We start from the raw sequence: 25,385 nt of genomic DNA, 5'->3' as shown, positions 1-25,385 counted from the left end.
TTTTTTTTCCCTTGCTGTCTGCAGTTGCACAGGTTAGTGGTGCATAGTTCAGCTTCTCCTGCTGGGTGTTTGGTGCTGCTGAGTGTTCAGTGTGATCCCTCTCACCTGTATCTCTTGCTCTGTCTGCTGACTGCTCAGGCTCCATTATGTGAGGCATAGTTCAGCCTCTCCTGCTGGGTATTCAGTGCTGCTGAGTGTTCAGTGTGATCCCTCTCACCTGTATCTCTTGCTCTGTCTGCTGACTGCTCAGGCTCCATTATGTGAGGCATAGTTCAGCCTTTCCTGCTGGGTATTCAGTGCTGCTGAGTGCTCAGTGTGATTCCACTCACCTGTCTCACAGTGAAAGACTCTGAAGCACATGGCTTAGAGTGCATTCCAGCTTGGAACGCACAGCCATCAGACCAGGAAGTGTTTGCAGTAACTGCTCTCCAATCCTTGCTCTGGACACAGCAGAGATCTCCTCACAGCTGAGCTCTCCTCACCTCCTCTCACAAGGCTGGATACACACAGGACTGTGCTGGCTGCAACACTACCTCCCTCTATGTCTGGCTTAAAGGTAAAGGCACTATTATTTGCTGTCCCTCTGATGTAATGCTTCTCAAGCTGCAGGAGGAGGTAAGTTATTCCAAGTATCTTGGTAGCACTATGTACTATATTTTATCGTCTGCCATTCTCATTATAAACAGTTATATGAACAGTATTGTGTACTATGTGCAATATAGATGACATAGCATTCCTTGCTTGAAAGTATTATCTGATTTCTTATTTTTCTGCTACGTTTCATGTACTTCTTATCTTACTCATTTCATCTCTTGCGGTCCGTTGGACTGCATTCTGGATCACACTGTGCCAGAAACAGATAATTCTAAGGTCAATAGGTAAGAGTCATACAGGTAAGTGACCCCGCTTTTCTACAAAAAAGAGAGCACACCTTCCATAAATGGGCTGTACTTTTTTATATACAAGCCCAGGAAGAAGAGAACAAAGGAGGGCAAGTTCCCACCACTGTTCTAGGACATTAGTTCTTTGTCATCATTTAAGATCCTGCTTTAGATCTTTATATCATCACTCAGGATCCCGCTCAAGGAGCAGGTAAATAACCTGCCTGGGAACTGGAGGATCAGGTCCCAGTTAAAGGCACCATAGCCCCCCAGATTGCTGGGTTTGTGGCGACAGAACCATGCCAGGGAAATCAGTAAAGTAGATCTGTTTCCACCAGATGGGAAAAGAGCCAGAGTTCCACCAGATGCACACATCCAAGATGATAAAGCAGGCTGTCCAGGAATCAGTGGACTACTATGAAGGCTCTTTGGTCCCCAAGCATCCTCCCAGCAAATCAATGAAGATACTGAATATCCTGAATTATCTATGGTTTAGCATAAATCCAATGAGAGTGAGCATACAGATATCTGGTTTCTATTTCTCCTTTATCCAAGCCATCTCTGAAGCCATTCGCTGGGAAGAGGAAACCCTTCTCCAGGATAAGAAACGTCTGAAATAATTATCATTCTCCTTTCCTGTCTTGAAAGAGATCAAATAAAGATGAATGGGAAAAGGTAAGGAGAAAGTCCTTCCTGAAAAAGCAGACTTTCCAAACATCATCCTTTCTTCAAGAAAATTCTCCAGTCCTAGCGTTCACTTCCATGGTGGACATGTCAGTCATGTGTCTTGCATGCCATGTAAGGTTAAAGGTCTTGATTACTTTTTAAGATGTCCTAGACCATAAACGTGATATAGATTTAACGATGGTGTATACGACGACTGGAGGGGCATGTAAACCAGCCCTGGCTCTATCTTCAGTTGCCACGGAAGTGGACAAGGATTCTGATTCTATCCTGGCAGCTTAGAGAACGTTCATATTGTCTCTAAGTTTATTAGGGAAGCGGCTATAGATTTTGTCCAGTCCACTTAATATGCCAGGCTTTTTGCCATGACAGTGAATTGGTCTGTTAAAAAAAAAAAAACAAAAAAAAACTAGTCTGCTGATCCCAGCTTCCAACAAAATGTGTTTAAAATTCTGTTTGATGGAAGAAATCTTTTTAGTAACAAGTTGGATCTGGCAACCAACAGTCACCAAGGCTGGTATTATACCAAAGGAGAGAAGACATTGAGGAAGGAAAGACCAGACCATAGGAATTGGCAAACTTCACATGCTAATCTCCATAAGCTCACAAAGCAGTCAGCGCAGAGTCCTATTGACAATTCTGAAGTCCAGATAGTAGCTGCAAGACTTCAGCAGTTCCATATTATCTGGACAAAAAACAATAAAGGACGAGTGGGCCACAGATACAGAGTGGTTCGGTTTTTCTTGGATGTGCAAGTTCACTCCACCACGTAGTCACTTTGTCTTTACAGAGACCTGCTCTTTTACATTCATGACTCATTGCAGAAAACGGCTGTTATGTTGGTTCCAGAAGAGGAGCGCTTTCAGGAAGTCTACTCTCCTCTCTTCATTGTAAAGAAGTCAGGTGATCTGCGTTCAGTACTGGATCTGAAATTCCTAAATCTTCATCTTTCTGAAAACATTCAAGATGGAGTTACAACAAATGACTTGGCAGATACATTCATTATTTCAAACTTCTTTCCACCATCCTCCTTCTCGACATTATCACAGCCATGACAACCTTTTTTGGTACTAGTGTGTCTGGTGGCTCAGTTGAGAAAGCAAAGTTAGGACTTTATCACTATTTAGACAATCTGTTGTTGCTAGCCTCAGATCCCAAGGCTCTACTGTGTTAGCAACAGATTCTTCTTCAAAGTCTGTCTTTGGCTGGTTAACAAACAAGGAGGAAAGCCACCTCACTCCTTCTGAGGACCTAATCTTTCCGTGAGCAAGATTCCAATCTATATCCAGTGCAGTAACCAGATGAGAAAATTGCTGCCAAAAGTTTGCGAGTGCTGATTATCATACTATATTCATTAATCAAGGTGTTGTATACACCTCCTGGGCACTTCGTCATCTACAATCCAGATGGTCAAATGGGTTCACTGGCACATCTGCCCATTCCAACTAGGGTTTCTCCATCAATGAAACCACCAGAGTTACTCTCAGACCATCCTTCTCACTCCCACGATGAGACTGTCTGCGGTGGTGGCTAAACACAAGCTCAACAACTATTAACCAATCGTTCACCCATAACTCGTAAACATGCAAGCATGGTTTGACATGTTTACAGGTCGTATTAGCTTAGGTAAAATAGTCAAAACAAAGCTGATTGATCCCTGCAAATATACTCAAACACAGGGTGGCTTATATGGTGCTTCAGACCTTCAGCCATCACTGGGATGAGACGTCAGTCTTTGATATCAGGTAGCAGAGGGACACAAGGAGTCTGTTCCTCATGTTAGAGGTCAGCAATATTATCTCCAGTGCAGAGAGCAATCTCTGCAGCATCATGGCAGTTTATCTCATAGGGCCTCAGAACTCTGCGGCAGATTTTCTCAATCAAGGGGACTGAGGCAATAGCTTGTGGCCACTCAATAAAATATATCCAGAGTGATCTGTGACCATTGGGTAGGTGGACCTGATGGCAACCTACATCAACTAAATGCCAGCTCGAGGAGATTCGCCCCCACATTCAAGGGCTCAGGGTGCTCTGGCAACACCTGAAATTTCTGAATAGTCTCTGTTTTTTTCCTCCAACTCCACTTATCTTCAAAATTCTGAGACTCCTCCTAGAACAAGTGGTACTCCTGGAGGTGGGTCCATTTTGGCCATGCCAGCCATGAGTCCCTCTAATTTGGAGCCTGAAGTTGGAACCTCCTATTCCTCTTCCAGTCAGACCAAACCCCCTGTCCCAGGACTCAATTTATCATCTGTCTCCTCAATCCCTTGATTTAATGGCTTAAAGGGAACCTTAACTGAACGGGGGGTAAAGAGTTTTACTTACCACGGGCTATTACCAGCCCCCTGCAGCAGTCCTGTGCCCTCGGCGCTGCTCTGGAATCCTCTGGTCCCCCGCTGTCACTTAGTTTCGTTTTTGACGACTCACCAGTCGCCGGCCGCCATGCGTATTATTGGACGCATTCACCAATGCAATTAGCGCTATTGCGGACCGCAACGCGTACAAAAATACGCGTTGCCGCATATCTATGCGTGCGGAATGCGGCAACGCGTATTTTTGTACGTGTTGTGGTCCGCAATGGCGCTAATTGCATTGGTGAATGCGTCCAATAATACGCATGGCGGCCGGCGACTGGTGAGTCGTCAAAAACGAAACTAAGTGACAGCGGGGGACCAGAAGATTCCAGAGCGGCGCCGAGGGCACAGGACTGCTGCAGGGGGCTGGTAATAGCCCCAGGTAAGTAAAACTCTATACCCCCCGTTCAGTTAAGGTTCCCTTTAAGGATTGTGGGAGGAAGCTTAGAGACCTGGTAAACTCAGAATCATTGATAAACACACTGCTAAAAGCAGGGAAAACTACCACAAACTGGAAAATATTTTTTCTCAATTGCTCTGGTAAATAATTTAGACCCAATGGGTCCACCAGCACAACATATTCTTAGCTTCCTCCAGATTGGCCTATAAAAACAACTGGCTTGCACTCTCAAAGTGCAGATTTCTGCCATCTCTGCTTTGACGGATCACTGCTGGGTCTCTCACCCTCTAATAGTTCAATTTATGAAGGCTGCCACCAAGAACAAGCATCCTAATTGCAACCTTTTTCCAAAGTGGGAACTGCGCAGGTTCTCAGTTACCTAGCAAAACCTCTTTTTGACCCAGTGGAAGACTGCAGGAGATGAGACTTAACAACCTTAAGAACTATGCCTCTAGTCGCTATCTCTTTGGACAGAAGAGTTTCCGAGCTCCAGGATCTAGGGGCTCATTCTTGACATTCTACTCAGTAGTTTTGAGACCACTACAGCACTTCACTTCCGGGCTTCCCTTTAATCAGGATCGGGCAGTGCCATCTTTTATGGATACAAATTCCTCTGATCTGCATGTTCTAGATGTTGCAAGAACACTTAGAGCCTATGTGAATGTAACAATGGAGCTTCAGGAAATCAGAACAGCTCTTCATAATTCCATCAGGTCTGAGAAAGAGCCAGCTAACATCAAACTCAAAAGATCTCTTCATGGCTCAAATGAATCAAGAAAGCCTTTTATTAAGGCTAGCCTATTATCAGGGTTTGTGACCTTGTCCCTCTGGGTGGCATCACAGTGCACTCTTCTCTGCTGTCCCCTGTGCCACTTTCGCTATCCAGGCAAAGTTTCACCAGGCTGCCAACTGGTCCTCTGTCCATACTGAGCAGCCTCCGCTTCAGTTTAATTTAGAAAGAAAGTTATTTCTGAATCTGTTAAAGCCTTAATTTAAATTTTTAGTCAGCAAGTCTTGTCCCACCCTTACTTTTTTTCTGCTAGTTAGATCCCATATGTATGCTGCCATGGAGGCATATGGAAAACGGAAAATTGTATACTCACCTAACGGTAATTTTCCTTTCCATGTGCATCCATGGCAGCATAGGGATTTCCCTCCCTTTCCTTTTGTTGACTTTTTGCTGTTCTCCGGTTCGGCTAGTCAATGAGAATGCTGCTCGCTAGGGGTCACTTTCTTTTATAGCTAAGGTCCTGTTAATTGGTAGGGGTGGAGCTTAACCCATATGTATGCTGCCATGGATGCACATGGAAAGGAAAATTACCGTTAGGTGAGTATACAATTTTCCGTTATCTTGTTTGCGGTTTCTTCCCCAAAGCTGCCTGACAACAGAATTGCCTGCTTGCTCCCTCCACCTCCTCCATAGAAACTGATTGGCACACTCAACAAGGCGCTGTTTGTGTGCTCAAAGTGTTATTCCACTTCTTCTAAAAAGAAAATGTATTATAAATACATACCAGGAATGTGCATGTGATTCTTTCAGTTGTTGGCATCTGTAAGGTTTGTCTATCACTTTGTGTAGCTAACCTTAGGATGTTACACGGCATCCAATCTTGTGACACTTTGTAATAGCTTATTCTTTCTTTGTTATAGAAGAACTGTTGTAAAAAATCTTAAAATTTAAAACACATACAAATAAGAAGTACATTTCTCCCAGAGTAAAATGAGCCATAAATTACTTCTCTCCTATGTTGCTGTCTCTCACAGTAGGTAGTTGAAATCTGACATTACCAACAGGTTTTGGGCTAGTCCATCTCTCCATAGGGAATTCTCAGCATGGCCTTTATTCTTTATAAATACATTCTGTTATAATTCACCTTTTTGCTTCGACACCAGTAACTTCTTAGATTTGCACCTCACAGACTGTGAGATAACTTGACTCTCACACAGCAAGCATTATTAGAGATAGACCGTTCTTAGTCGTCTTCAAAGTACAAGGAGTTTATTCAATACACAGATATACAGATACAGTTCGTCATATCTTAGCCAAGCAGATTCTTCCTTTGTCCATTTGCGTTACAAGCTCTTGATCACCTTCTTTCTATTCTAAGTTACATCTAACTAGGTATATACAGCATACATTATATCAGCTTACATAAAGAAAGGAAATAATTATGGTTCCAGTCAGTAGAAGTCAGTAGATAGAGAGCGTGAAAGTAAGAGTAAGAATCCCTCTGCTGGCCCATCCGGCCCTTTAATACTGACTAGGAAAGAGTTAAATGTGACCTCATTTGAGCCCTCCCCCAGAACTGACTATTGGCTTAGACCCCTCGTGGTGTCTCAATACCCACCTACTCGATTAATATTCCATGCTGCCTTTCACTTACATACAGGAATGTGATATTTTGTAAATATGGCCTATGTTGATTGTTCTCGTAGTCCATTTGTCTGGGGCAGTGTAGGCCTGTGGCCTTCCTTCAGGAGCATGTTCTCAGTATCTGCTTGCATCATCTGCTTCAAGCAGACACTGAGATGCTTCTGCCTGCATCTTTGAAAACTCTTTAAAGGTATACTCTGCGAACAAGCCTTTTACCTAAAACTCAGTCCAGATAACTGAGGCCTACTTACATTATAACACATTCCTTGAAAATGATTAATACAAAGATGCTGTCAAGCCTCCCTGCTCGCTGCACGCTATTTTGGCAGTTGGACAGAGCAACTGCAATTCACTAAGTCCTTTTAAAAATAAAGAAAACCCTGAGAAGAACCCCCCCTATGAGAAGATGGGCTAGTCCAAAATCTGTTGGTAATGCCAGATTTCTACTTCTTATTGTAAGTGACAGGAACATCCGAGAAAAGTAATGTATGGATCATTTTACTCTGGGAGAAATGAACTTTTTATTTGTATGTGTTTTAAATTTTAAGATTTTCGCTACAGTTCCTTTTTAAGCTTTCTGCTCTGTCACCCTTCTTCCATGTGCCTTAGAGAAGAGAACATCCCTTTTTAAGTGTGATATATGCTTATTAGAGTGCTTCCCAGGGTAGCAAATCCATGGAGAGACTCACATAATATACTTAGCAAAAGCTTATTGTCTTGTGCTATTTATAGAAACAGTACTTCTTTAATCATTTCACCAAGATGTTTGCTTGCAGGCATCTTTAATGCTGTTTTGAGCACTCACATTCTGATTTGGCCAATAGACAGGCAGCAGATTTTTCAATCCTGTTAAATCCCATAGAGGGATTTATTAGTCCATCTGAAGGATTATAGGCATATTCTGTCTAGAAAAAGATCCACCTCAGCAACCCGGGGCCTTTCTGTCTGTGGTAGAAAGTCCAAAGCTGATTATGGCTGTTTGTGGCTGAACTACGGACAGAAGCCAGAGAGTCTGTGAGGAGATAAGCACAGCGGTATGAAACATGGACCAAAATCACTTTGCCACAAACCCAGCACTCAAATTGTATTTCACCTTTCAAATGTGGCTGTTATATGCACTGGAACCTCAGTGATGTTCCTGTCAGCTCAGTCCAGAGACCAGTCCTTTCTTCAAGAATGGAAAGCACCCCTGTTTTTGCATCAGAATCCCCTCTCCCCTGCCCCTTATATTATTATTATTATTATTATTTATTGTATTTATATAGCGCCAACATATTACGCAGCGCTGCACAATAGATAAAAGGGTTAACATACAAGGTAGGACATACAGGAAACTCACAACAAAACAAGATCATGCAAATGATTTGATAATACAGTGTCATAGGTCAAAATAGAGACTGTTCTAGTCCACAAGAGGGGTGATTGTCAGTAAGATTGCATAATCAAGCTGGAAACACTAAGGGAGATGGCCCTGCCAGAGGCTTACAATCTAAAGGGTGGGGGTGGAGACAGTAGGTCTATCTGTTGAGAGGGTGTCTAACAGAACATATTATGGTGCTGGTGTAGGGGGGTATGCGAGCATGAAAGGGTGAGTCTTGAGAGCTTGTGTGAAGGTATTAAAGGTGGGGGTGAGTCTGGTGGCTGGAGGGAGGGAGTTCCAGAGAGCAGCTTATTGCGGGTGGACTTGGCATTCCAGAGGCCACAGGAAACACAGAGCGAATTCCTAGGGGTAGGATGGATAAGAATAAGGTTATGCCGAGGGGGTGTGTGGGTAGAGTTTGGGGGGGAGGGAAGTGAGGTGCATGGGGGTTGAGGGCCAAAAGGGAGTCTAAAGACAGAAGGGGAGAGGGTGCGGGGAAACAGAAGGGGGACAAGGTGTAGGAGGAGATGGAGGTAGAGCATGTGGTGATGGGGGAGAGCGAGATGGGGAGGGAGATAGCTTGGAAATGGTGGAGGGGTAAGGGAGTGAATAGGAGGGAACATTTTGTACTGATGGGATAAGGTAGAATGGGGTGTGGAGAGTGGAAGCATAGACAGGGGGACAGCAGTTAGACCAAGATGAGATAAATATCACCAATGAGGTGGCTGAAGGGGTTCAGCAAAGTTGCATCAGTAATCAATCTGGTAAGAAGCAGTCCACAGGAGATCATCAGTGAAGTTGGCAGAACATCAAGGATGGCCAAAAAAAAAAATCCAGCTGTGTGTGATTGGTAGATGGGGTGTCTGGTTGGTAATGACGTAGCTTGTCTGGAGGTCGGCGATGGATCAGCTGATAGGGAGTTCAGCAGTGGAGCAGTTAGCGAAGATCAGCAGTAGTGTGGTTGGTCAGGGAAGGTTAAACCATCAGTAGTTTGGTAAGCGGGTGTGCAGTGCTTAAATTTAGCTGGCTCTATGTATAGCTGGTGTATGTTCAATATGGTATTGAAGGTACTTCTATGCAGGGTGTAAAAAATCAGCAGATGACCAACAGCCCAGAGTTCTGTGCTAGTTCACTTCTGTTCCCTTCTGGCTCAATTCTGGTATAATTCGGTTTGTCTAAAGTACCCTTAAAATTAATACCCTTTAAATTTATACACTGCTAACCAAGGTCATGCTGACTATATGATCTACTAATATACACCTGACTAGATTGATGCTAACAAGCAGACTGCTTGCAGCTGTGAATATACTAGACACTAGACTCTAGCCACACAGGGGCAGGGCCAGTCTAAAGATATGCAAATTGTGACTAATGAAATAAAGTAGGCAAATGGTAACACAGGAAGAAGCCCCAATTATTAACACTTATAATTAAGCAGATTGATGCAGAATTTAGATTTTAAGCATACAGCCAGGAAAATCAATCAGTTGCATACCAATAAAGCAGATTGATGCAGAATTTAGATTTTAAGCATACAGCCAGGAAAATCAATCAGTTGCATACCAATAAAGCAGATTGATGCAGAATTTAGATTTTAAGCATACAGCCAGGAAAATCAATCAGTTGCATACCAATAAAGCAGATTGATGCAGAATTTAGATTTTAAGCATACAGCCAGGAAAATCATAGGCTTGTGGAGCTGAATTGAGTGTGATGAAGACCAGCCCCCCTCCCCTTCCCTAACCAGTCTGAGAGTGTTTCTTGTGTGTATGTGTTATGTCACAGGTGGCTCACTTTCTTTCACATCACCTTTAAAGTTCTGATTTTTTTTCTTATACAGTTAAAGATTTTCTGTATATAGAGGGACTGATGTAAAGCAGAACATTTTAATCTACAATCCTGCGGGCCTGCAGTCTCTGGACAGAACATACATAAGCTCTGCGTATACCCTCTGTGCACTTCTACCTCATTGCTAATCCTAGATGCATTAAAAAAAATGTCAAGTACTTTATTTTAAAGTAGGTAGATGCAGTCACGTGACCACTCCAGGGAATTCTTCCGTGTGTGTACATCTTTGTCCTGTCTAATCCCAGCCATGGCCCAATCCATCCTGATTCTCAAAGATTTAATGGTATGTTATAAGCTAATGATGTAGCTCATCCTAGATCCACAGCTAGGGAAAGACGAAGAGGACAGCACTACAGTGGTGAGGCACAACCAACATTGCACCATCAAATATCTTCCTCCAGAGCTGGGGGAAGTAGACAGAGAACAGCACTGAAACTGTCACAAAAAAGTCATGCAACACAAGGACCTATTCACAGTAACCAACGTTATACAGTGCCCCTTCTTGCCAATACCTGCTGATCCTCTTTACTTTACTGTTTACACTGCTGGTGGCACATTGCAGTGCCATAAAACTTAAAGGGACACTTGCTGATGTCACCAGTAGCATACTGCGCAGACACAGACCATACTGGGCCTGCGCTATACACTCCTGGTGACATCAGCAGGATCGAGTACACAGCAACGCAGGCGCAGTGGTTTTCAGACTTTAAAGTCTGAAATTCCAAAAGTGAACCAGAGGCGGGGCCGGAGCATCGGTGAGTGGCTGCGCGGGCACAGGATGTCTTCGGGGGACCATTAGAAGCCCTGGATAAGTTCAACTCATTTTCACCCGACCCCCCCTACAGTGTCCCTTTAAGGTGGCAACTAACAGTCCAATGTCTAGCAAAAAATCGCTTGAGAGATCAGAAATTCTGATCGGATTGATTGTAAATAATCTCCGTTGATAGCCACCTTTAGAGTTGCTCCAGACTTCATATTATGTTCATATGATTTTGTAACGAAATTACAGTTTAAAAGATCCCTGCAGTGCAGGAAAAGTAATAAAAGTAGACATATCTCCACAGTTTACAGAGAACATTACTCCAATCGTGTCAGTAACGATCCCATCCTAACTTTACCCATTTTAACACCAAACATAAAACTCACCCTCTGAGCCTAACTTTTCCCTCTTCACTCCTAACGCTAGCCACCTGCTCTCCACTTCTAACACTAACCTTCACCTTTCCATTGCCACTATTCGCAGTGTCCAGCTACAATATAGCCAAGCTCAATACTGAATGTGCCCATTTGCTCCAACTGCTTGGGTGGCAAATTTAAGGTCAGCTATATTATAGTGAAGCAGTCAGCTATCTCTTAGCTGAGCACTGCTATCACAAGACAAAATCCAGGTCCCAGGCTTCCCATAGCCAGAAAGTTATATTGCAGTCTATGGGTAGCTGAGGTATGACAAGTGTAAAAAATGCCTGCTTCAGCCCAAAGGGCTTTGGTCCCCTTGGAATGCTCAGCCCTTTGGTCAGACAATGAGAAATGTTTATTATTATTATGCTGTTATATAGTGCTGGCATCAACCATAGCACCTTACAGAGTACGGTACATAGCAATGTCACTAAATGGACTCAAAGAGGTCCACATTTGAATTCCTTCCATATTCATATGTGCCTACCATAGATCAATCCCAATTTGGGGGAAAACAGGGCCTAAAGGAAACCCAAGTACGAGAACTGAAAAACTCTATACAGATGGTGTCCTTCCGAGATTTGAGACTCTAGCACTGTACGGCGAGGGTACTATTCTCTAAGCCAGAGTTCCCAAACTGAGTCTTCAAGGCCCAGCAACCGTACAGTACATGTTTATCGCTAAATAAAGTCTTAACAGAGCTAATTAACTGCATCTGTGGATTTCCAGAAAGCATGCACTGTTGGTGGGCCTTGAGGACAGGGTTGTTAAACAGTTTTAAAAAGTGGGTCCTCCTGTGCAGTGTGGGAGAATCTTGCAGTCCTAGTATATTACAATGTTGTATTATAAGTAGGAAATATAGGACCCCAATAGCCAAGGACGCTTATGAATGTAATTGGGTGAAGCACGGTAAAGTTGTCTTGGGGAGAAAAGTGAGCATAAGCTGTAATAGCCAAGTTGCTGTTCTGTAAAACATTTATAGTGTCCATTGCCTCAGTTTTGTAATGATATTACTTTACCCATTCTCTGGATTCTTCATTGTGCTGCTTAGTGCTAGCCTACCTTTTTAAGCTTCATTAGCATGCATACAGTGGTTTGCAAAAGTATTCGGCCCCCTTGTAATTTTCCATATTTTGTCATATTACTGCCACAAACATGAATCAATTGTATTGGAATTCCACGCGAAAGACCAATACAAAGTGGTGTACACGTGAGAAGTGGAACTAAAATCATACATGATTTCAAACATTAAAAAAAATAACTGCAAAGTGAGGTGTGCGTAATTATTCGGCCCCCTGAGTCAATACTTTGTAGAACCACCTTTTGCTGCAATTACAGCTGCCAATCTTTTAGAGTATGTCTCTACCAGCTTTGCACATCTAAAGACTGAATTCCTTGCCCATTCTTCTTTGCAAAACAGCTCCAGCTCAGTCAGATTAGATGGACAGCGTTTGTGAACAGCAGTTTTCAGATCTTGCCACAGATTCTTGATTGTATTTAGATCTGAACTTTGACTGGGCCATTCTAACACATGGATATGTTTTGTTTTAAACCATTCCATTGTTGCCCTGGCTTTATGTTTAGGGTCGTTGTCCTGCTGGAAGGTGAGCCTCGGCCCCAGTCTCAAGTCTTTTGCAGACTCCAAGAGGTTTTCTTCCAAGATTGCCCTGTATTTGGCTCCATACATCTTCCCATCAACTCTGACCAGCTTCCCTGTCCCTGCTGAAGAGAAGCACCCCCAGAGCATGATGCTGCCACCACCATATTTGACAGTGGGGATGGTGTGTTCAGAGTGATGTGCAGTGTTAGTATTCCGCCACACAAAAGTTCCATTTTGGTCTCATCTGACCAGAGCACCTTCTTCCACATGTTTGCTGTGTCCCCCACATGGCTTGTGGCAAACTGCAGATAAGACTTCTTATGCTTTTCTGTTAACAATGGCTTTCTTCTTGCCACTCTTAGATAAAGGCTAACTTTGTGCATTGCACGATTAATAGTTGTCCTATGGACAGATTCCCCCACGTGAGCTGTAGATCTCTGCAGCTCGTCCGGAGTCACCATGGGCCTCTTGACTGCATTTCTGATCAGCGCTCTCCTTGTTCGGCCTGTGAGTTTAGGTGGATGGTCTTGTCTTGGTAGGTTTACAGTTGTGCCATACTCCTTCCATTTCTGAATGATCGCTTGAACAGTGCTCTGTGGAATGTTCAAGGCTTTGGAAATATTTTTTGTAGACTAAGCCTGCTTTAAATATCTCAATAACTTTATTCCTGACCTGTCTGGTGTGTTCTTTGGACTTCATGGTGTTGTTGCTTTCCAATATTCTCTTGGACAACCTCTGAGGCCATCACAGAGCAGCTGTATTTGTACTGACATTAGATTACACACAGGTGCACTCTATTTAGTCATTAGCACTTATCAGGAAATGTATATGGGCAACTGACTGCACTCAGACCAAAGGGGGCTGAATAATTACGCACACCCCACTTTACAGTTATTCACTTGTAAAGAATGTTCGGAATCATGTATAGTTTTCGTTCCCCTTCTCACGTGTACACCACTTTGTATAGGTCTTTCATGTGGAATTCCAATAAAATTGACTCATGTTTGTGGCAGTAATATGACAAAATGTGAAAAACTTCAAGGGGACCAAATACTTTTGCAAACCACTGTACTTATTAAAGAGGAACTCCAGCCTAAACAAACATACTGTCATTAAGTTACATTAGTTATGTTAATTAAAATAGATAGGTAATATAATCTCTTACCCACACTGTTTTAAAAGAACAGGCAAATGTTTGATTTCATGATGGCAGCCATCTTTTTGGTTGAAAGGAGGTGACAGGGAGCATGAGACACAGTTCCAACTGTCCTGTGTCCTGAGCACCTCTCCCAGTTGCTAGGCAACGTGAATAACAACATAGGAAATCCCATCATGCTCTGCACAGCATCAGGGAAAAAAAGCCCGGGCTTTTTTTCTTTGATGGGTGGAGCTTAGCTAAAAATGCAGCTAAAAATGATGCTTTGGTAAGAAAAACAAAGTTCTGATGCTGTGAAACTGTTAAAGAAACACCAAGCCTTTTCACTTCTGCTGAGTAGATTTTTAGTCCGGAGGTTTAAGTAAAAGCTACATGTCCAGATGATTGATAGATCCAGAAATACAGGATTCCAAAGTGAAAGTAAGATGACTGCAACTCCTGAGCTTTCCTATTGGTTAGTGAAACCATCCAGAGGACCAATAGGAAGAATTGAGAATTGGAAAGGGACCAGGCCAAGCTCCAATATTTACAAAAGTTGATTGCACAATATTTCATCAGCCTTGTTTATTGCTTTGATCATGTGGTTGTCACTTAAGATAGTCTCTGATTTTTTTAATTTTTCAATCATAGACAGTTTTGTTCAGGGCTGTGGAGTCGGTACAAAAATCATCCGACTCCAACACTGACTCCTCAGTTAATGAAACCTCTGACTCCAACTTCGACTCCAGGTACCCAAAATTGCTCTGACTCCTCGACTCCGACTCCTTAGTCTAAGGAGGGGCGGATCGCTCAAACTCAGTCTTATCACGCGAACGACAGTCTGTACACACGCCCGATTTGACGGGCGAACGACGGGACGTTCAAACGGCCCGTCGTTCGCAAAAATCAGACGTGTGTTTGTGCCTTAATACTTATCAGTGCTGTGGATTTTGTACAAAAATCATCCAACTCCGACTCCTCAGTTTATGAAACCTCTTACTCCGACTCCAGGTACCCAAAATTACTCTGACTCCACAGCCCTGGTTTTGGTTGCTCAGGTTTGTGACAGGTTGACTTTAATGTTCTGCAATCTTTTTCTGTGATACACCGCTGTTACATTAGTTTTTAAAGCTCCCAATTCCCCAAACTCCTGACCTGGTTATCACAAAGCATCTTTGATCACTTGCGTCACGCATACATTTCTTCCTGGATAATTGAAAATTTCTGTGCTACAGCAGTATTTCCTGAGAAGGATGAAATGCAAATCTTCCTTTTCTATTAGCTCATACAGATTATCATCTTTTGAATAGCTTCTGAGCTGCATAATCATAAGGTGCACCTAAACTGAATCTCTAAGAGCCCTCCAGCCTCCTTCCTTTTCAGTCACTGTTCTCTGTGACATATTTTTATTCTTTATGTTTTTTTTTACTAAAGATAGCCACACACGATACAATAAAATATTCGATTTTACAGCAATTTAATAAAATGACTTGTTTTACAAAAAAAATATGTGAAAGCTTTCTTTTTTCATTCCAGCCAGAAATTTGATTGAATTTCCCGATTTCTTTTTGTTTTGCTTTTCTTTTTTTACAAGTGTACCCGAGGCCACGTGACACGATGAAGTAAACATGTGTATGTACAGTACAAAGTACAATAACCAGGCTGTTTTGCTTGTTTTATTTTGCTGCCTGAAAGAGTTAATTTTTTAGACATGGAAGTGACAGCTTCGATTTTGTTAGTGCCTTATATTAAACATCACTGATAAGCAAATTACAGCCATAAAGTTTTCCTGGCAGAATACAACTTCTGAGAGCAGAGGGAAATAAAATGCATGATCTATTGACCTTTTTCTAACTCTGGGACACTTATTAGGCTGTCACTGAGCAGGGGCAACAGAATATTCAATGTAGTTTGTTAATGTTTAAATAAGAAATAAAACCATGGGATATCTAAAAAAAAAATCATTTTTAGGAGTGGGAGGATGAATACAATTGTTTATCTCATTAGTTTATTTTCACCTCAGGTTCACTTTAAGACTTGATCTGGAGTGGCTGAAATTTCTGCACAATGTTTCACAACATCAGTGTAAGATTGTCAATTTCTTGATTTATGGACCCAAGCAATTTTTTTCCACATTTGTAGTCATTTGAAAACAGCAGTAGATGAATGGTACATTTTTGCACTTTCCTTTTTTACTGTATTTAAATTCATAGTTGAATTCAATTTTTACAGTAAAGTCTTTAGTTATGAATCATGTATGAGTCAAGGCAGGTTGTGCACAAGTTGACATTCTTACATTTAGATGATCCCCTCTCTGGTCTTACACAGGCCTCTCTGGTTTCAACCTTTCTTTTATGTTAGGCTATTTATCTACTATGGTTATGGATCTCGCTAGTGGGTGAACCTGGATACCAATGTCCAGGAACGTCTTGTGGTACCTGTTTAGTCAATTAATGTTTGGACTCTATGTGACTGGAGATTTGCATTTAAGGTGAACTTTCCCATTTAATAATATTGATAGCACCAGTGTCATTATGTAATTATAGGCTCTGAATGGTCTGTATCAAACATGATACAATTACACATTAAGGACTTCCATGACTGGCATGCATGGCTGCATCCTACTAACACACACACTCTCTCTCTGGATTCTTAGCTTTCATAGAAGTGTACTGTTCCTTGGATAGCACTAAGAGTTCAGTGAATTATTAATGTGTTTATTTGTTATGTCTAATGGCTTGGCATTCAGTTGCTTCTGCTGGACAGATAGGAAGTGTATGTTGTGTACATCCACCCTACATGCACTCCCCCCCCCCCACATGCCACACCCACCACCAGTCACACATCTGTCCTCCTCTCATGTCTAGCACTGCTCACTGATAGATAGCACAGCACATATACGGTATATACAGTCCTGTCCATTCAGTTCTTTGGGGGGGGGGGGGGATGACCGTGGCAAATAAATGAAAGCTAGAAGAGAGAAATGGATTTCTGCTTTGTCCTTTCACCTTTCCAAGATGGCTGCTCCCATGTAAAGAATGTCTAAGTTCATAGAGTACACAGAAGCACAGATAGAAAGAGGACAAATATGTGAGAAAGGTAAAGAAGGATAGTAGATACCTTAAATGGGAAATACACTTTTGTTGAGAAGAAAAGCAGTTCTTCCAGTTCAGCTCTGCATATTGCAAGGATCAATAGCAAATACTGTATTGTTTTATACAATACAATACAATAACATTTCTATAGCACTTTTCTCCCATAGGACTCAAAGCACTTAGGCTCTCTCAGATTCAGTAATTAGTAGGATGAAGTATTCACACAACAAAAGTTATATTTCTGCAAATGCCAGACTGAACAGGTGGGTTTTCAGTCTGGATTTAAACACGTCCAGGGATGGAGCTGTCCTGATCTGTTGAGGTAAGGAGTTCCAAAACGTAGGGGCAGCATGACAGAAGGCTCTGGGACCAAAAGTTTCCAAGTGGACTCTGGGTATGACTAGATTATTAGAACCTGTTGATCTGAGAATGCGGGGATTGCTACGCTGCTGCAACATATCTTTCATGTATCCAGGGCCTAGATTATTCAGGGATTTAAATGTCAGTAGGCCGATCTTGAATAGGACCCTCCATTCTATAGGTAGCCAGTGAAGGGAGTGCAGGACTGGCGTTATGTGGCAGTGACGGGGTTGGTTGGTTAGCAGTCTGGCAGCAGTATTCTGTATCAGCTGTAGGCGGTACAAGTCCTTTTTTGGAAGGCCAGTGTAGAGAGCATTGCAGTAGTCCAGTCGGGATGTGATGAAGGCGTGGACTAAGGTTGGCAGATCTTCTGGGGGTATGAGGTGCTTGATTTTTGCAATGTTCTTCAGGTGAAAATGGGATGATTTCACCACAGCAGAGATTTGAGTTCTGAAGTTTAAATCCCCATCAATTAGAAATCCCAGGCTACGCACACGATCAGAGCTGCGTAGATCCGTGCCTCCTATTCCCAGTGGTGAAGACTGCAAGTTAAGTTGTTTTGTTATCATGCTCTGCCCTCCAATCAGAAGGACAACAGTTTTGTCTGCATTTAGTTTCAGCCAGTTGTCATTCATCCATTTCTGTAGTTCACGTAAGCAGGCGTTTATAGTTAGAGTTGGGTCTGTCACACCAGGCTTGAAGGAAAGATATAGTTGGGTGTTGTCTGCATAGCAGTGGTATGTCAGGCCATGTTTTTTGGATTAGTTTTCCCAGCGGTAACATGTAAATCGTGAAAAGCAGGGGAGAGAGGATTGAGCCCTTGGGCACCCCATACTTAAGTGATACAGGGGTGGACAGGAAGGACCCCATAGACACTTTGTGGGTTCTGCCACTCAAGAAGGATTGGAACCACTGAAGAACTATGCCATCAATGCCGCAGTATTCCTGTAGCCTGTTTATCAAGATGTCATGGTCAACTGTATCAAAGGCTGCAGAAAGGTCTAGCAGTATGAGGATCGAGCACTCTCCTCTGTCTCTTGCCATGAGCAGGTGGTTGCATATTTGGATGAGGGCAGTTTCAGTGCTGTGGTGTTTCCTGAAGCCAGACTGGAATGGGTCATAACTGTTGTTTTGTAGGATTTTGGCTTCTAGCTGGAGGTAAACAGCTTTTTCAATTAGCTTGCCCAGAAAGGGGAGGTTAGAGACAGGTCTGTAGCTGGTCATTTCATCTGGGTCCAGGGAGGGTTTTTTGAGGAGAGGCTTGATGATTGCTTCCTTCAGTAAAGCAGGAAATATCAATGATTGTAAGGAACAGTTAACAATTTTGAGGAATACCGGTACGAACAGGTCGGGGCAGTTCAACATGAACTGTGTTGGGCCTGGATCCAGGTCACAGGTAGTTAGGCAGACGTGAAGGAGGATGCTTGATGTGACTTCTTCATCAATTTCTTTGAAGTTTGACCAAGGTGTTACATTGTCTCTGCTAATGGTCTTCGGCGCTATATTAGGCTCAGATGATGTAAGTTGGATGGCAGACCTTATAGCGGAGACTTTGTCCGTGAAGAAATGGGCAAATTGGTCACAGAGGTCCTTTGAAGACTCGATATTAAGTTTTTGACATGCCGGGTTGCAGAGTTTTTCCACTTTGCGGAACAGTTGGGCTGGTTTGTTAATTGCATTTGCAATCTCTTGTGATAGAAAGGATGATTTTTTTTAGGAATTTGAAGATATAATATATAATATATGTAGAAAAATATAGTCTATTGAGCATAGATGCTGTAGATAATCGATGAAAGTTAGGGCTGGTTCAGACGGACGCTTGTGGAGCGTTTACCGCAAGCCTTCGGAACGTCGCGGTAAACGCTCCCATTCAAGTGAATGGGGGCGTTTACACCGAGCTTCTGTGTGCTTTTACCCGAACGCGGCGTTCGGGTCCCGATTTTCGTGAGCGTTCGGGCTGCCCCTGGAAGCGACATGTTGCTTCCAGGGAGCGGCCAACCGCGACGGCTAATGTTCCCCTAGGGGAAGAAAAAAACGCGACCGCATCAGGACGCGACCGAAGGCTACTGAAAGCCTGACCGCGCAGCTGACGCAACGCCCCCAGACGCGACGCCACGCAGACGTCCGTCTGAACCAGCCCTTACTCACAGGATGGGAGAGGGCGGGCACAAAGAGGCAGAAAGTCTTTAAGGTCTCAGGTCAATTCCAAGGAAGGTGTGCAGTGTTCAGCCGTGTGTGATACCAAGGAAGATCCAATCCAGCTTAAATCTTTGCCATCCCAAGTAATGCAGGTGTTCTGAAAGGTTATAGGTGTTGCTGGAGAAGTGCTACATTAGAATCCACTGAAATTTGGGTCCAGTCTTTCCATTAAGAGGTTTAAAGTAGCAGAAATGAGATGTAATGTCTGGAGCAGCCTTAGAGAGCAGCAGCACCAGTCTGGGCGCGCTCAGTATCAGCTCTGCTGATACTTACAGTACATTATTTTAATATGCATATAGAACACACTGCTGCCCAGCGTTTCTAACTGTAACTGGTAGATATCAGGAGATTAGTGCGAGTGTTGAAAATCAGTGACAAAAATTGCTCTTCTCAGCAACTACTTCTCTGGCAAGGGGGGAGTTGCTAGGTAGTTTGCGCTCCAAATAGATTATTGTTGCCAGGGTTGCATACAAAGTGCAGTTTTATCTCACTGTAAATTTTGAACATTTTTAGCTGGTCGCAGACTGAAATGTAAGGATCAGTTAAATTGCACTAACTGACAAAAATACCTGTACAGTACTAACATGTGTAAAGCAGTTTTATAAAGAACGTGGAATTTTCCTTTAAGATTTAATGCCATTTAATGTTTTTTCTTTTTCTTTTAGTTCTTGGATGCGTGAAAGGTTTAGGACCCCGTCTGTTTTTATGGTTCTCTGTGTCTATTTTCGGGAGAGTTCTCAGTACTTGTGAGCCCATTGGAGGAAGAACAAGAAGTGAGGGAACGCTTCTCCAGTAGGTAAAAAAATCTTTAGAGATATTTTAACTTTTTCCCACACCACTAAAAATTAGTTTTCCTGGCGCGCTCAGTGACCTCTGTCGAGAAATTGCAGATTACTTTATGTTGGTGACCCAGACACATTAAAGCTTGGTACACAGATCCAGTTTTGATTGGCCAATGATTGGCCGATTTTACCATCTCCATGTAGTATGAGAGCTTACCTACACAATCTGTTCATAGTATTCAAAATCTGCTGGCCCCCAATACTATATGGAGGTGGTAAAATAAGCCAATCAAAATTGGATGTGTGTACCAGGATTTAGTGAGGAGAAATCTGCTCATCTAGATTCCAGGCAGCAGTAAAAACTATAGTCATTGGTTTCAGGGGGTTTAAGCTGTGGCTGCAATTTTGTTCCACTTTTTTGAACACAGTATATTGTATTCTGTTGCATTTAAAGAGAAACCATATCCAAGAATTGAACTTCATCCCAATCAGTAGATGATACCCCCTTTCCCATGAGAAATCTTTTCCTTTTCACAAACAGATCATCAGGGGGCTTTGTATGGCTGATATTGTGGTGAATCCCCTCCCACAGTGTGATGTCAGCACCTCACAGCACTGAGGTCCTGACATCACACTGTGGGAGCCTTGTTGCATTGTGGGAAATAACAGCTGTTTTCAGCTGTTTCCAACTCCCAAAAAAGCAAGCAGCAGCTGCTTCCAGTGACATCACCTGCCAGTAGTAAAAATGTTACCATGTGATAAATGTCCGAATATAAATCAGGAAGAGGAAAAATTTTACAATGAGCAAACACTGACTAAATCATTTATACATAATTATTGTAAAAATGAAGCACTTTTTTATTACATTATTTTCACTGGAGTTCCTCTTTAAAGTTTACCCGTGCTAAAGCTCAGGTATAAAATCAAAAACGTACCTTTAAGATAGGGAAGCTTCAGGATCCTATTGAGGCTTCCCTTGCTATTTCTTGGTCCCCTGTTGCTGAGAGTGGAAGATTAGTGACAATGCATAGTTGCTAATCACATTGGGGCTACGCAGCTCCTCTTCCTGGATTAAGTGCGCACAATGGCCATGGTCCTGATATGAAGGGGGCTGTGCTCAGCAACGAGGGTATTGTTACAACCGAGGTAAGCTTCATTAAGATCCTGAGGCTTCCCTCTCTAAATAGTAAGTAGCAGATTTTGAACCCGAGCTTCGGCTCAGGTTTACTTTCAGAGACTACAAATTCACTTAAACTGTCATATGAAAGTAGTACAACCTTGGTACGAATGCAGTGCCTTCATGTATTGTGGATGTTGCAATTTTTCCCCACTTTAGTTTTCACAAGCTCTTACAGAGTATCTAACCTTCCCATACGCTCTAACTAATGGCTGGGGTCCCACTTTAGCTGATAAAGTTTGTCTGTTGCTCACACTGTATGGCTTTGCTTTAGGCATGCTAGTGTAGATTGTGTGGGCATTCTGTCTGTAGGTTCACATGGAGCAGTTGTGTTGGCATATGGAGCCATTTTATATTCATGAGCACAGTCCGCCCACATCTTGATCTGAAATAGACCTGGAAGTGTCGGAGTCCGCAGTGTACCAGGAAGGGAGGTAAAGACAAGTACTGACGTACGACAGAATCCTAGGATAGTCTTTGCTAGTTTCCTGTAGGGTAGACAACTGCTAATTCAGTGTGCCAGGGCTGGAATTTTCCAGGAACCAGGGATGTAGAATCTTTATCCCTGTAGAAGGGAGGAAGTATCGCTGGCAGAAGAGGACGTGAAGGAACTGCAGGACCACCATTACTACATTACCCATTCATTTTGTTCTTGTATCACCATCAACCTATAAAGCAACACAGTATTTTGTTTCATGCAGAGTAGACATATTTTACATGCTAAAATGTACATGATCTGTGCAAAACTGCAAGACTGTTTTTGAGGCCAAGTAAACTTTCCACTGGTGGGCCAGATGAATATGAAATAGTTAATGACAGAGTGGGTCAGGGCTGTGGAGTCAGAGTCGAGGAGTCGGGGCAATTTTGGGCACCCGGAGTTGGAGTCGTTGATTTCATAAACTGAGGAGTCGGATGATTTTTGTACAAAATCCACAGCCCTATTAAGGAGTCGAGAAGTCGGACTCATTTTGGATACCTGGAGTCATGGTTTCATAAACCGAGGAGTCAGAGTTGGAAAATTTTTGTACCGACTCCACAGCCCTGGAGTGGGTGCCGTTGTTTTACCTGCTCTTGGCCCACCAGCTGCTTTTTAGCACCACCAGCCCTGACGAGCATGTGGCGAAGTCCAAACAGTCATGTTACAATGGCATTGTATAGATGTATGCAGACTCTGACACCTCACATAGCCCTTCGTGGTCAACTGTCTAAAGCCTGGCTAACATTGGCACTCCAGTTGTGGTGGAACTAGCAAGTCCCATGAAACATTGCAATACTCTAACAGCTGTAAGTATATCTTGGGGAGGCAAAGGCCTGATGGGATTTGTGGTTTTGTCACAGCTGGAGTGCCAAGGTTAGCCATCACTGCACTAGACTGTTCTCAGCCAAGGCGGCCAGTTCTGCTGCCTCGCCCGAGAATCCAGCATTAGCACAGGTGTCCACTGAGGTTTTTTTGACATATCTATTGTGAACTGTTGGATTCTTGTTTCCTTGGAACAGGTACCATAGGAGCAGCAAAAACTGGAGTCTGTTAACTTGCCATTTTAGCACGTCGTATCAGCCTCTTGCTCCTATATTGCATATTTGTATTTAGAGAGAGTGGAATTTCCTTCCTCAGCCCAGAGCTGATCACCTAACCTAGCCCACCTCTTTCCTCTGCTGATGCAGATTAACTGTTTGTGGCTAGCACTGTGATTTCAGTTCAATAGTTTCATCATTTTAATGCTTAGTTCTACTCTGATTTTTGTGTAATAATAATAATAATAATAATGCTTACATTTGTATAGCACTTTTTTTCCTGTCTGTCCCAAATCACTTGAGAGCTAGAGCCACTGAGGGCATGCTGGATAGTGTACTAGTGGCTGGATATTGTATTGGTTAAGGGCTCTGTCACTGCCAGAAGACCTGGGTTTGAATCTTGGCTCTTGCTGTTCAGTAAGCCAGCACCTACTTAGTAGGAGACCTTTGGCAAGACTCTTTAACACTGCTACTGCCTATAGAGTGCGTCCTAGTGGCTGCGGCTCTGGCACTTTTAGTCCACCGAAGAAAAACGTGATATAAAGGTTATTTGTCTTGTCTTGTCTCAATAAGCTACACTGCAATGCTAGGGAGTCTTGCCCATGGACTGGTCCCAGGATTTGAAAAACCCTCCTGAGTGCTTCTGTAACAGCTAGTTGTACCTCTCGGAGCAAAAAAACCCGAGACCATCTTTAATGCCAGTGTGAACCGGGCCTTAGTTTGACAACTTCTCTATGTCTTTCATTCCCGCAATCCCACATTTGTCAATGGCTGTATATGGCAGGACTGTTCATGCATCTGTGATCCGTTTTCTGCATATCAGATCTAAAGGTGCCCATGCGATATTTTCATCAGATGCGATCAATCAGATTTGCAGGATCAGAATTGATCGGAACGTCATTATTGATTGTTCACATTAACCGGGCTTTCTCTCCTCAGATACAAACGCAAAATCCAACATTCTGATCAACGATATTTTCTATTCCATTCGAACATAGATTCAGTTTACATTGATTTTCTCCATATACTATATAATTTGATTGTAAAAATGTGATTGAAAGATCGCATCTGAGGAAAATATTGTACTGTTAATGGACACCTTAAAGGGAACCTTAACTGAGAGGGATATGGATGCTTCCTTTTAAACAATACCGGTTGCCTGGCAGTCATGCTGATCTCTTTGCTGCAGTAGTATCTGGATCTCATATCTGAATCAAGCATGCAGCTAATCCAGTCTGACTTCAGTCAGAGCACCTGATCTGCATGCTTGTTCAGGGGCTGTGGCTAAAAGTATTAGAGACACAGGATCAGCAGGAGTGTCAGGCAACTGGTACTATTTTAAAAGGAAAAATCCATATCCTCCTCAGTTAAGGTTCCCTTTAATGGTTGATCAGTGGAATGGTGATGTACAAGAAAATGTAATTATAGATTGCACTGAGCAGACCTTATGTGCAAATGACAGATAAATGAGTAATACTGTCACACACATCCTTTGCTGGTATACATTGATGGGAAGTGTTTGTAAACAAGACACAGCTGAGAAGAGAGCTCAGATTTGTTTAGGGAATGAAATACATAATAAATGATATTTGCAGCATTGATCTGAGAGCAGTCAAGGGTTGATTTGGTACCTTTACATTGTAACTTGTCCTTTAAGTGTGGCTACTAGTGTAAATAAATGTCTCTGCTATCACATTAGCTGTGACTTGCAGCCTCCATCTGTCACACACTTCTGCTATGTTGCAGATTTGCATTGACAATGAGAGGGGGTGTTGGTAGTCAGATGAACGTCCCTTTCTAAAACCTATTTGACTTGCCTCCCAGTTCTCTTCTTGTGACATCTGTGTGCCAGGCTTGTGTTCTGCACCCTGCTCTCTCACCGGGGACAGCTGAGAGCAACCCAGTCTAGCTGTGATCCTTTATTTTTCTAGCTACATGACAAAAGAATGAAAAGCCCTGTGGCTACAGCTCTTCTGTGTTCCCTGTCTGGCTATTGTCAGCCCAATCCAAGTCCCTTGTAGTTATAGTGAGCCTCATGTCCTGAGACTGGCCAGCTCACGCTTTTTTTTTTGGCTACTCCAAGAGAGGATTTCCTTATGTTCCTCCCCCTGACAATCAGCTAATGCTGCCGTGATGGCATTATAAGATCTGGCCCAGCAGATCATTTCTCTCTGCCGTGTCCCAGTCCTATCTCTAGGAAGACCAATGACAGAGCAAAAGCCTATCTTCCCCGTGACACCTCAGAAATCCTCAGCAACAGCATAACCGTATTGGTTTGCTTTTTTCCTATTCGCCAGTGCCGTGCTTCAGAGATGTCAGTGGAGGAAAAGGTAAGGCAGCATTCAGGGATTTCTGTAGCTGTTACCATTCACTATAGCATCTTATTGTAGGGACGTTGCCATGTATTTGACGTCAGCCTATTGATAACACTGCTCCTGTATGAGA

At 42.9% G+C, this 25,385-nt stretch overlaps 1 protein-coding gene across 8 annotated transcripts in view; it reads left to right on the top strand.

The window, feature by feature from the left end:
* The window catches only part of MIB2 (MIB E3 ubiquitin protein ligase 2), a 196,018-nt gene that overhangs the window by 46,169 nt on the left and 124,464 nt on the right, over positions 1-25,385 (top strand). For 6 of the 8 annotated variants that reach the window (XM_068240576.1, XM_068240574.1, XM_068240573.1 and 3 more), the window contains exon 2: positions 20,132-20,262. The gene's annotated coding sequence lies outside the window, so the exon portion shown is untranslated. Of the gene's footprint in view, positions 1-20,131; positions 20,263-25,102; positions 25,271-25,385 lie in introns of those variants that run through there. The other 2 variants (XM_068240570.1, XM_068240571.1) reach the window with 2 other exon arrangements.

Source organism: Hyperolius riggenbachi, chromosome 6 (assembly GCF_040937935.1).
Source record: "Hyperolius riggenbachi isolate aHypRig1 chromosome 6, aHypRig1.pri, whole genome shotgun sequence".
Lineage (NCBI taxonomy): Eukaryota > Metazoa > Chordata > Amphibia > Anura > Hyperoliidae > Hyperolius > Hyperolius riggenbachi.
Note: the sequence above shows the minus strand (reverse complement) of the source record. Positions and strands in the feature narration are given on the sequence as shown.